The sequence below is a fragment of the Symsagittifera roscoffensis genome, chromosome 4 (genome assembly GCF_963678635.1).
Source record: "Symsagittifera roscoffensis chromosome 4, txSymRosc1.1, whole genome shotgun sequence".
Taxonomy (NCBI): Eukaryota; Metazoa; Xenacoelomorpha; order Acoela; family Convolutidae; genus Symsagittifera; species Symsagittifera roscoffensis.
In genome coordinates this window covers 39,616,709-39,629,855 of record NC_087065.1, presented here as the reverse complement: position 1 = coordinate 39,629,855, position 13,147 = coordinate 39,616,709, and positions in this window count along the sequence as shown.

Here is a 13,147-nt window from a genome sequence, read left to right as displayed (position 1 = left end):
CCAGAGTCTCTAACGGACAAAACAGAAACTTACAGATTAAAACAAACGAAATAAGAAACTGGATCGAAGAATCAATGTTTCGTAACTCTAAAATTTCTATCAAAAATGGCCACTGTGGATCTAGTATTGCGAAAAAAAAGGTTTTTGTATTGATAGCGGCTTTTTGGCTCTTTCAACCCCCCCCCCCCCCCTCCAACCTGACATAACCATCAGTTTTATGGTGTAGTGAGTGGTTTTACAAGGTTGATTATGAAGACCAAATTCATGTCAGTTTTCATAACAATCAAATGGTGGGAACAGTAACAATTAAATGGCGAGCACAGACATAACAATCAAATGGTGGGAACAGCTGGCTCTTTTTTCTTTCCCCCAAGTGCAAACTTAATGATTAATTTTTCTGCTCACATTGTCCGATTGATAAAAATTGGCATGTCGACTAATTATGCCATGACAAACATATTTGTTCTTTTTAATGAATCTTGTAAAACCACTGCCCCGATTTTCAAAATTTCAATTCCATTTTATCAGGAGTCTTACGTGTTATTATGGCTGAATGCGTCATGTTACGATGAAAGGTACGAGGGACAAACTTGTTCACACTAGTTGGTTTTTTCACAATTCAAGGTTTCATGATGTTATAACAACTTAAAAATAGTTTTTCAAAACTAACTTTCAAATGTGGGGGGGGGGGGGGGGGAGTGGAAAAGACCTAAAAAAATTACCCTGTCAAAATTGCTCTGTCATATGTATATATTTGCACCAGTATTTTTGTTGGACTCTTACTTTCAAAAATATAGTTCTTGTTTGGTGCTTTCAAATCAATCAAAGCAACCAAAAAAAGTAAAAACACATGTAGGAGCGTCCAGGTTTCACCAGTATTTAGAACACGACAGCAGTCGAAGTGCAGGTCATAATAGTATCATGAATCAATGTAATTAAATTAACTTCCCTTGTTTTTATTGGTTTGTTACAACTACCGAATTCGAAGCGCAAATTCATTTTATGTATGTAACCGCAAGCCACGAAAAGGGAGAAAGCCGACAGCTCTTTCCAAATTTCAAGACGCAAACACAAAAAGACTTCTCAGCCAAATGGACTTTTAGTCCTATTGATACCGGGAGTTCGGATTGTTTGGGTGTCTGCAACGAGATCCTTCGAAACCTATATTCGGTTAAGATATCGTAAAGGGAATCATGCTTTTGACCGAAAACACTCCGAGGTTGATATAACATCCAATAAATTAACGGAGACCTTGTAATTTTAGACGGTGCGGTTGGACAGTCCTCAAACCTCCTAGTAATACCACCCAAGAAGTGGATTTTAACCGATTTACCGCCCCGGAAATGAAACTTTTATGATATCGCAAAGTCATCTACGATCCTCGAGAATTATCAAATTGACAGTTTAAACGTCATTGAAGGCCGAGCAACGAATTACATTTGGCGCTGAATTTAAATACAAATTTCATTACTCAATCATACTTCAAATTCACAACAAAAAGTCTATTCAACTGATCTAAAAAAAAACGAATATGTCACTTCCAGAAAGTTGAAAAAAATTGGCGTTCAATTTAATTGTACTAGACAGAGAATGATAGTAAAGACTCTTTTGGTATCGAAGCAAAATACATTTTTTTAAAAAATCTAATAAATCTGATTATTTTAAAACCAACATTAAAACAAGGATAGCCGATTGCTGTACAAGTTTTTTTTATCACAGTAATCTAAATAAAATAGTTGAATGACAAGCAAAAAACAACAAAATTGTTTTTCAGTAATTATTAATCTGCTAGAACGAGTTGGTTTTGTAGCTAAATTCATGCTAAAACGCAGAAAAAATAGGCAAGACCGCTAGCTCGTATATCAGGGCAATGTTCCGACTGCAATTTAGGGTCAATTAAAAAGGTTTCTTTTTAGTTGAAACCTTGACAAAATACAAAGGGTGCGGTGTGTTCAGCGTATGTTATTGTTTTAAAAAGACTAGATTGCCGGACTCAAATAAATTACCCCAAGCTGACCGAATTAGCGATTTCAAACCCCTAATCATTACAAAAAAAACATCACAGGTAAAATATCTTTTTAATTTGAGCTTATTACCGCAATATCTCTCAGATGCTTAAAAAGTTCCATCGCAAAACTTAATCAGGAATTCGAAAAACACATAGAAAAAAAAACAAACCAAAGCGTAAATATTCCGCACTTTCTTCGTAAATCGTCTCACGTGATATTATAGACCCGCACTGACAAAAATGGATTAGGATTGATTTTTGTATGAAAAAAGTACGTTGATTAAATTTAGATCGATTTTAGTATAACAAAAGTACGAAGATTAAACAAAAAATATGAAGATTGATTTGGATCGATTTAAAATCGATTTAAATTGATCTTAAATCCCAGCTAAAAAAATTGATCCAAATCGATTTTAAATCAATTTAAATGCATTTTTTTCCAGTCTGAATTAATTTTCATTTTTAAGGGGAATAAAATGGATTTAAATCAATTTAAATCGATTTTTTTTCATTCGAGTTTTATCAGTTTCAATTTTTTTTGCATTTACTTTTTGCCTATCATTTTTCATTTTTCATCCATAGCGTTTTGTAGCATAAAGAAGACCAAATAAAAAGACCAAAATATTGATAAAATTTTATGATTTTCTTGCATATTTTGAGTTCAAAAACTGATCTATATTTACCCTTTTCTTGATTCGTTTCATAATTTGTTGCTTAAAATTTGATTTACTTTCATGTTTTTCTATGATTTAATTGCATATTATTGAGATCACAATTTAATTTTACCTGACCCTTTTCTGGTTTGCTACACAAGATTTTGCCCATAATCTGAGTTACAATGGTTTTCTATGGTTTTATTGCAAATTTTTGAGTTTAAAACCTGATTTATGTGGATCATTTTAATGAATTCTATAACATCTGGCAAGAGTGCTTATGTTTAAAAAATCGAGAATAAAAAATTCCAACAGTTTTTTTTAACTGGTATGTTTTTTTTCGCCGTGTTAACCAAAAAAAATTTTTTTTGTGTGTCGGAAAATCCATCGAAATTGATTTAAATCAATTTTAGGCACTTAAATTGATTTAAAATTTTCAAAAAGATTGATTTAAGTCGATTTAAAATGGATTTAAGTGAGAATCTGATGGATTTAAATGAGATTTGGATGGATTTTAGTGAGTCGAAAAATCCATCGAAATCGATTTAAATCGATTTTTAGACACTTAAATTGATTTATAACTTTCAAAAAGATCGATTTAAATCGATTTAAAATCCATTTAAGTTCGTAAAATGTACATGGTCAATCGATTTGGATCGATTTAAAATCAATTTAAATCGACCGGAAACCATTTCTGTCAGTGCGGGCAAGTTCCTTTCATACAAAAAAATATATATTTTCGATTCAAGGCGACGTACAACGACGTACTGAATGTTCCATCTGCCCTTTAAGTTCTTTAGAACAGTGTTTGATTGAAAATTTTATAAAACAACATCTCTCTACAAGCTTTTTAATTTGCAGCGTAATACTTATAGCATATTGTGATGTATTAGATTCACTAGCATGCCTGAAAGTCAAATTGAAACAATTTTTGAGTCAATTTTTATTCCGCGTACGCGGTAAAAGCGAGAACTGGATTGCAGCATTGCTGTACTGCAATTATTATTCCGTCTCGACCAGCTTTTAAATCATCACAACTTTGCAAAAAAATAATCCGAATTGCAATTTGCTTTAACTTTTAGCGCACATCATCGTTTTTTTTTTCAGACAAATTAACAAAAACTTGTCAAAGTTGGCTAGTTGAGAAAATAAAATTGGACTGGAAAATCAGACGAAAGCACAAGTATTCCATCATATTATTTGAAAGCTGGAACAGAGAAAAAAAATTTGTATTGGAGAAATGCAAGTTCACTTCATACGAGTGAATTGTTATGAAAAATTTAAAAATTCGGGATAAAAATTTCTCATTTTCTATATTTTTATTGTTCCGACTTTGGTATCAAAAGTAACGGAATTTTTGTGCTCGGGTTGATTTTTCTTTCTTCAGACAAATTTTAGACCTTTTAACTAGCCATTTTTGACAGTTCAAAAAGTCATTCAAAAAGTCCTATTGTCCTGAGCTTAAATTTGAAATGATATTTCACCTGTGATCGTTAGTTTGTGAAATTATGGGGCTTTAGATATTGCCGCGCGATATATTTCGAGCTATAAACGCGCAAGCGTAAAATTACCGCTCGATATATTTCGAGCTATTAACGCGCATGCGTAGATTTAATTAGAAATTGTTGTTCCAAATTGGTTGAAGGTTGAAGGGAGCTTATTTGCCTTAATTGATTTGCTTGATTTGCCACTGGAAGCAAAATTTGCCACTCGGTACTTTACATGGCGTATGGGGGATGATTTTCACAAAAAAAATCTCATACTAAAAAAATCATTTTATTTTATCATATATATTTTTTTCATGTTATCACTGCTCGACACACCTTAAAAAGCAGTCGCAACATCCAGGGCTTAATACGATCTGTTTTGTTTTTGCTTCTTGAAATAAAAGTCCATCCTTTAAGTTAAGTTTCTATATATATAATATTTTTATATACATTTTTGTCTATATATATATATTTTTGTCTCTGGATTGGGTATCTTCGGGCAAAACGACGCTGGGCGAAGTGGAGCAGACGACCGCAAAATCACAGTACCACACTTCAAATAAGTCAGAGTCAAATCATTCTAGATATATTCGATTATTGGAGAGTGTTCAAAAACTGTTCAATTACTGGCAGCAGAAAAAAATCCAAAATAATAAAAAATAAATTCGTACCAATAAAGAAATTTAGTGGCATAGCAAGTTCTTATGTTGAACAACTAAATTTTTTAGTGCTGTGCTAGGCGAAGAATTTCAACTTGAACCCCAATGATCTCCTGAGCTCAAAGTAATAAATTATTTGACCTGCGATCTGGGATTGAAAGTTTCCACTTTGGTCAATTTGGAATAAGTACCGCGCGATATATTTTGTGATAACCACGCGTAAGCGGCTATTTAATCCTGCTCAGAGACTACTTCAAATTAATTGCTCTTATCATTACGTTACTATGTGCTATTTGTATCACTTTCTTCTCTGCATAGCGAGTGGAGAAACGACTTAAATCAAAATTTAGATTTTTTTTCAGCAACGGTTTCTTTTTTTGAAAAGTCCATAGTTTTTTTTTAACAATCTAACACTATTTCATAGACGGTAATTGGCAATTGGAACATTCAAGAGCCTACCTGATGCGAGCATTATTGCTAAAGTTTTGTTGTTCATTGAACTGGTCACAATGAGTACATGAATTTGTTCTCTGCCAAAGACGGAACTTCAGGCAATAATTTAACAGCCGGTCAGTTTCAAAAAACCATATATGTTACGTGTCTCTGTTGCGTGACCCAAGAGGTGCAAAAGTATTGAAGTAGCCTCTAAAGTAGTTTTAGCAAAAAGATCATTTGAGCAATTGCTCAAATCATCCACCTTGGAATGACGATATAACCGTAAAGTTCATTATTTAAATATTTCTACTTATTAAATTCACTTGAAATAATTCTGGCGAAAGAATAAACTCGTTAAAAAAGCGTTAGTTTCAGTGAAAGAAGAAAACTTTGTCGAAGAAATTGGTTCCATCAATTATGTGAAAATGATGGTCTGGTACATTAAGAAAGGATTCCGCAACAGGCCAAAATCAGATTTGTCGCGGAATCCGCAACATTGCTATTTTCTTTGATCTTCTTTACTGTTTTGGATTCCACGGACAAATATTTAAAACACTGTATTGCTCAAAATTGCTCCAAAAACAAAAAATTTTGCGAAATCCGCATTAAAATTTTGCGAAATCTGGAACAGTTTGTGGAATCGATGAACAAAATAAAATATATGTGTTTAATAAGCTTGAGCTGTCGCGGAATCGGCAGCTGTAATAGAAATTTGCAAATTGTAGGCGGCTTCCGCAAATTGTAAGCAAATTTGCGGAATCCACAGGTATTTGCGGAATCCGCTTATATTTGCGGAATCTGGAACAACTACCTATATTCGCTCGTTACGGATTCCGCAACAAAAGTAATGTGCCGACAAATTTTTTGTGCATTAACGCGCGACTAATGTTCAGAGTCGCGCTTTAAGAAAAATTTTTGAAGAACAAAACTAATGTGCCGACAAAATTTTTGTGCATTAATGCGCGACTAATTTCTAATCAGAGAAAAAATCAAAAATTCAATTACAGTGTTGTTACATATAAGGACTATATTTGTCTAGAATCAAATATGTTAAAACATTGAAATTTGTGATTTTGCTCTGAAAAGCATGGACAGTCCCCAGCATAGAATTTCAGAATTGACGCACCTTAGAACAAACTTTAAGAGGCAAATTGACACAATTATATCCAAATTAAATGTAAATTGAATTTTATTTGCCCTTTTTAACGAATTTTTATACCTTTCTGAGAAATTTGATATCCATTTGTTTAAATATTTGATATCAGTTTGTACATTCTAGCTGCTGGGTTTATTTCAATGTAGCTTCCCAGATAAAGTATAGTCCTTCAGTAAGTAAGTCAAATAAAACAAATAAACAAGAACCGCAATTTTTTAATCAACAAAATTTTTACAGAAACAGAGAACCTAATTGTCTTGTTTCCAGGCTGGTGGGCTATAATGGGACCCTAAAATACCCTAGTAATTTGTAAAAGAATTTTCTAAAATTTTTGAAATTATTCTTTGAAATGATGAAAACGTTTGGTCATGTTTGAAAAAAAGTTCTTTAACTTGATCTGAATGACTAATTTTTCTTTGAAATTACCTCTACCGCATGTTACAGTTTTCTATTTTTAGGTTTTGCCAACTGCTTGGTGAGGGGATATCTCCCCAGAATTCCGACTGGTCCCTTTTCGTTTTTTACAGACATGACCTTTGTGCTAACTTCACTTTAAGTTTGCGATATTCATTGAATTAATTTATCCTTCCCGGACTTATTAAACTCCATTTCTGACAAGAAATTCTTATTTCCTTATCAAAGTTTGAGGCCAAAACTTTTTTAAATTGTTCAAATAAAAAATGGTGCTCCCCAGAAAATTTTGTTTCTAATCTGATTTCTGGTCAGAAAACTTTTGAACTAATGCACTTCGAAGTGGTTATTCCAACCATCGATTGCATGATTATTGGAAAATTTTAACTGCTAAACCACAAGACCTGAATATAGACAAAGCAAGACAAGAAAGATAATTGGTTGCTGTGCAAGTAGGTCAAGAGGTTCCGACCAGATTTATACAAAGACTACTAAAAATTGTTTCCACCAAATTAGTGTCATTTTTTGTGTGATGTGTGATGAGAGAATCATACAAACGTTTAAATTGTTTGTAATTCAAACATAATCGATCCCGGTTTTATTCAAAAAATAAAACCAATCAAATAGTTTTCAAATTTTTTTTGTTTTTGTTCAATAGTTATTTTGAATTTTGTAAAAATAATCTATTCTATTGCAAGAAGTGCTAAAAATTATTTTCATTTTTTTTTAATTATAAGTAAACGTTTTTAGTCTAACATTGAGCAAGCAAATGAGGTCTAGTATTTACTCAAAGATAGACTGAAACTCAAAATTTTCAAATTAATTTTTCCCAATATTAGGAAAATTTTTTGAAATTGTTTTACTATCGTTCGTATCAAGACTGGAAAGGTTTCAATATGTTTTATCACTCGACTAATTGCGATATTTATTTGTGAGCCAGAATTTTTGTGGAAAAAAAGGAAAGAAAAAGTTTATATAAAAACAAAACACACCCGGAGCAAAGTTTCTCCCGAATTTCAAGAATCGGAGCAATAATGCGAATTACCACTAGTTTGACCTCAATCACAAATCATATAATTTTTTCTCGATTTTGTTTATTTTCAACGTTAGATTAAAAAAAACAAATAATTTCTGTTCCGAGGCCAGATTTCTTTTTTTTTAATAAATTCTATCGAGTTAAGAAGCATTTGTTGGGTACAAGTCATAGTCAAAACAAGTCCCCTTGGTACTTTTTCCAAACTTTATCTTGCTAACCTTTTTTTGAGTGAAGATTATCGAAATCAATTGGCACTAAATAATAAGTGTGGCAAAGGCTATAAGGAAAAATTGTAACAAAAGTTTATTTGAAGCCGATTTTTTTTATCTTGCAGTGAACTATTGATTTTGAAGATTTGATGCATATTTTTGTTTCCCGTTATTTCAGGGAAATAATAACCCGTATTAAGAAAAAGAGCCTGAGTTTTTGATTTAGTTTTCACAATTTGACCGTATTACAACCCCAGAATTCCCGTGTCTCAAATAATCACCTCAAATAGTAATACTATGGATGTTCAATTGAGCCTGTACATACCTGTACACAAAAGCTAGAAAGCAAAAAAGAAAAATTTCAAAGATTTTCAACAACAATAAGATTTTTTGAAGACAAATTGGGGAAGCGATTAATAATTTATTGGTGCCAGAAGAATTTTATTGATTTTTCCGCAGAATGAAACACAGCCTGTAATTTGGTTGCTCTTTTTCCTGACGCAAACAGATCTTTTAAACAGCAATAAGGAATGAATGAGCATTAAACGAGTTTTAAGTGAAGGATTAGAAAACGGTTTTCTGAAAACAAAACGATTTTTTTATTACTTACGCGTCATAGCGTTTTAGTGCAAAATGACGTTTTTTTTCTGATTTTTTTTTAAACATTGAGCCCTTTGAAGATTTAATTTTTATTTGCCCGCTATTGTAAATAGAAAGGAGTGACCATGATACTTGAACACCTATTTTGACCCTGGATTGAAAAATGCCGCCCCTTTGGGTGTTTTGTTTGTGCGGCGAGAAACGCCTTCCGAAGGGAAACACGCCTCAATAACAAATCGATTCATTGATTCACAAATGGAACTTTTAAGTTCCTCCTTCACTCAATTTCCCTTTGACTCAAAATGGTGCTAAGAAACGCTAGACTGTTGTTGCAGTAATTTTCAATACAACCTGTAGTTTTTTTTTAAACCTAGCAGCAAAAAAGTGACTGGAGTAATTTGGGAAAGTTTTCTAACCCTAGAAAACTTTAGAAACTTGATTTTATGGTTCAAACGAAGGCCGATTAGTTGGAACACTCTCTATTTCATTTTTTACAGTTAAAAATCTGTTTACATCTACTTTAATTCCGAAGGACTTTAAATAAATTTGCAAATAAAAAGTCTGCTCGTGCATCATCCTGAAAATTCTGACTCCCCTCGAAAAGTTTTGCTAAGAAAATTATGATATATTTTGAGCACTGGACTCTTAATATTAAAAATCTAATGCAACATTTTGAGTCGAAGGAGAGGCTTGCCGACGGGCCTTCAAGCCATTTATAAAATTTTTCCAAGTCTATGAAACTGTGCCGAATAGGACTACTTAATTTTTAAACAGTTACAGAAATTTGGCCCATTCAAATATTTTTTAATACTAAAAGTTCAGTGGAATTTTTCAATTTCTTATTTGAATGGCTTTTTGAAAGATTTAAGCCATAAACTAAGAAACGTTGCATATTTTATTTGGTATTCTTCTAACTATTCCCTCTTTTTTTTGCAAATGGAGGAATTTTTCACCACGTACAAAAATTGTAGAAGCGTAATGGTTCAATTCTTTCTTGAAAAAGGGGTTGGGTTTGTTCCATGGTGCCATAAAATTAAAATAGTTCACTAGATCCGATATTTTTTAGTTTGTTAATTGAATAGCTTTTTGAAATGTATAAACTATCAATTAAAAAAAACGCTGGCTGTAACATTTGAGTTATTTTTAACTATTCGCCGTTTTTTTTGCAAAAAGGCAGATTTATTAGAGGGTACAAAATTTTTATATGCCTAGCCATTCAATTCGATGAAACTGCAAACAATAGGACTTTATTTGTTTTTCAGACAAAAACAAAAATTTGGTCGAATAAAAAAATATTTTATCACTGAATATGATTCAGAATTTTTCAGTTTGTAAATTGAATTGGTTTTTGAGATGAATGAATGCTGCCTATAATTTTTGAAATTTTATTAACAATCTTCCCTTTTTCGCAGAAGGTGGATTTGTTACAAGGTACAAAATTGTTAATGCTTAAATGCACAAATCTATGAAATTGCGTTCAATAAGAGTATATTTTGTTTTTGTTAGATGATTGCCTACATTGAAATGCTTTTTATCATTGATAGTTGACGTGGATTTTTAAAATTTTTTATTTGAGTAGCTTTTTGAAATGTATAAGTCATAAAATAAGAAACGCTACATGATATACTCGAGATCCTTTTAATTATTCCTCCCTTTTTTGCAAAAGAAGGGGTTTGTTACCAGGTACAAAAACTGTAAAAACTTATTTGTTCAATTCTTTCTTAAAAATTGGGTTGGGTTTGTTCCACGGTGCCATAAAGTCAAAACGTCCCACAAGATCCGATAACTCCCAGTTTTTTTGCAATGTGTATAAAGTTCAAGTAAAAAACGCTGTATATAAAATTGTTCCGATTTTTGATAAGAAAGTAACGGAATATTTGTGCTCGGGTGGGTTTTTTTTTCTTCAGACAAATTTCGACTTTTTAACTAGCCATTTTTGACGAAATTGATTAATATCATTCAAAAGGTATTGTTTCCCTCAGCTTAAATTTGAAAAAGATATCATACCTGTGATGGTTTTTGTAAAGTTTCGGGGGTTTAAAGATCGCTATTTTGGCCCAGTTTGGCCAATTAATGCGCGCTATATTTTGCGCTAATAATGCGAAAGCGGAGATTTAATCCGTCTTAGAAATCGTTCCAAATTGGTTGAAAGAAGTTTATTTGTCATAGTTAATTTGTTACAAGGAGCAAAATCTATCCTTTTGTACTTTATATGGCCTGTGGGGGGATGATTTTCATAAAAATTTTCAAATGTCAGAAAAAAAAGTTTTCATTTTATTTTCTTTACCTTTAATTTTTTAATGTTATGACCCGCAATAAACCTTAAAAGGCAGTCGGAACATTCAGGGTTTCGCCCTGATACGGGCAGTCTTGTTTTGTTTATCATTAAGTATTTCTTTTTGCAGGGAATTTTTTTTACAAAACTTGTTATGCTAACTATTCAATTCAATGAAATTGTAAACAATAAGACTACATTTGTTTTTCAGACACTTACAGAAACTTGGAGCATCGACTGGGGTTTTTCAGTTCGTTAATTGAATCTGTTTTTGAAATATAACAAGACTGCTTGTATCAGGGCGAAGCCCTGCATGTTCCGACTGCCTTTTAAGGTTTATAGAGCAGTAATACCATAAATATCATTAATATATTCAATGTAATAAAATAAAATGAATTTTTTTTCTACGAAAACCATCTCCTCACACGCCATATAAAGTAAAAAAGAAATTTTGCTTGTAACAGATCAATTATGGCAAATAAGTTTCTTTCAACCAATTTGGAACGATTTCTAAAACGGATTAAATATTTCTAAGACGGATCAAATCTCCGCTTACGAGTTAATAGCGCGAAGTATAATGCGCGTTAATTGTCCCAAACTGGCCATGAAATAGCTAACAAGATCCGATGTTTGATTTCCAACCTTAAGAAAATTTTTTGAAAATAATTCCTTGAAAAAGTCGAAACGGTAATAAAAGCATGAAATATGTATATCAACCATAATAATTTGAGCCCACGTTCTTACATTTTTTATGAACAAACTTTTTGTTTCTCAGCTTGAAGTGTCCCTATTTTGCAGTTCGGGCTGATCTACAGTTGACTTCAGCTCTGGTATCCCAGACTAACTTGCCTCTATCAAATTTGGAGCAGTTTTCCATGTCGGATAAATTGCCAAAATAATTTGAGACCAAGTTCTTACATTTTTTATGAATAAAATTTTTGTTTCTCAGCTTGAAGTGTCCCTATTTTTGCAGTTCGAGCTGATCTACAGTTGACTTCAGCTCTGGTATCCCAGACTAACTTGCCTCTATCAAATTTGGAGCAGTTTTCCATGTCGGATAAATTGCCAACATAAATCAGTCTCGTTACAGGTTCAGCATTACAAATAACAATTTTATATTGCACATAATTAGTATACAAAACAACAAAATTGGTAACTTTCGTACCCTTAAAATTCTAAGAAAATTGATTGCAGGCAGCAAATTTTTTCATAATTGAGCTCAAAAGTCGGTATCTTTATTTGAATATGAAGAAGATTAATATTCAAAAGTTTCAATTCGGTCACTGAAATTGGTATGAATAAAAATTTTACAAGCATTTATTCCGTTGTTTTCTTAAACTTAAACAAGACTGCTCTGTTCCGACTGCCTTTTAAAGTTTATGGAGCAGTAATAAAGAAAAAAAATTAAATGTAATAAAATGAAATGAAAAATTTTTTTTCTTCTAAAAATTGACATTTTCTTAGAATATCATTTTCCCTCAGGCCATATAAAGTACAAAAAAATAGATTTCGCTCCTTGTAACAAATTAATTATGGCAAATAATCTTCTTTCAACCAATTTGGAACGATTTCTTAGACGGATTTAATCTCCGCTTATGCGTTAATAGCGCGAAATATATCGCGCGTTATTTGTCCCAAATTGGCCAAAATGGTAATATTCAAACCCCCATAACTTTACAAAAAAAGTTTACTGGTGAAATATTGTTTCATGTTTAAGCTCAGAACAACAATACTTTTGGTATGATATAAATAAATTCCCATAAAAAGTCGAAATTTGAGAAATTACCTTTTTGAAGTAATTGCACAGAAAAAAATTCAGAATGTTGCAGCAAAAAACTTGTTTTTTTTTTACAAAAATCCTACTAGACGTTTTCAATTGTTAAGTTTATGAAAATTCAAATTAATGACAATTCAGTAATACAGTGAACAATTAATCAAATGAATTGATAAAGATTGTATGGGGAAAAGGCGTTATATTTAACTTCGTTCTAAATCATATAATATAGTCGTAAAACATATGGGTAATGTTGATCATTTCATTCCGGCTGTGGTTTGTTCAGCTGATTTTGCAAGCATTTTCTTGGTCTCAACAAAAACAAAAAATGGCAAGTCAAGCAAGCTTGAAGTTGACCCTTCCTTTTATCAGCCTATTTTTTTCATCAACTTTCAAAGAAAAAAAAACAGCTAATTGTTTCTGTACTTTTACTATGCAGAATTT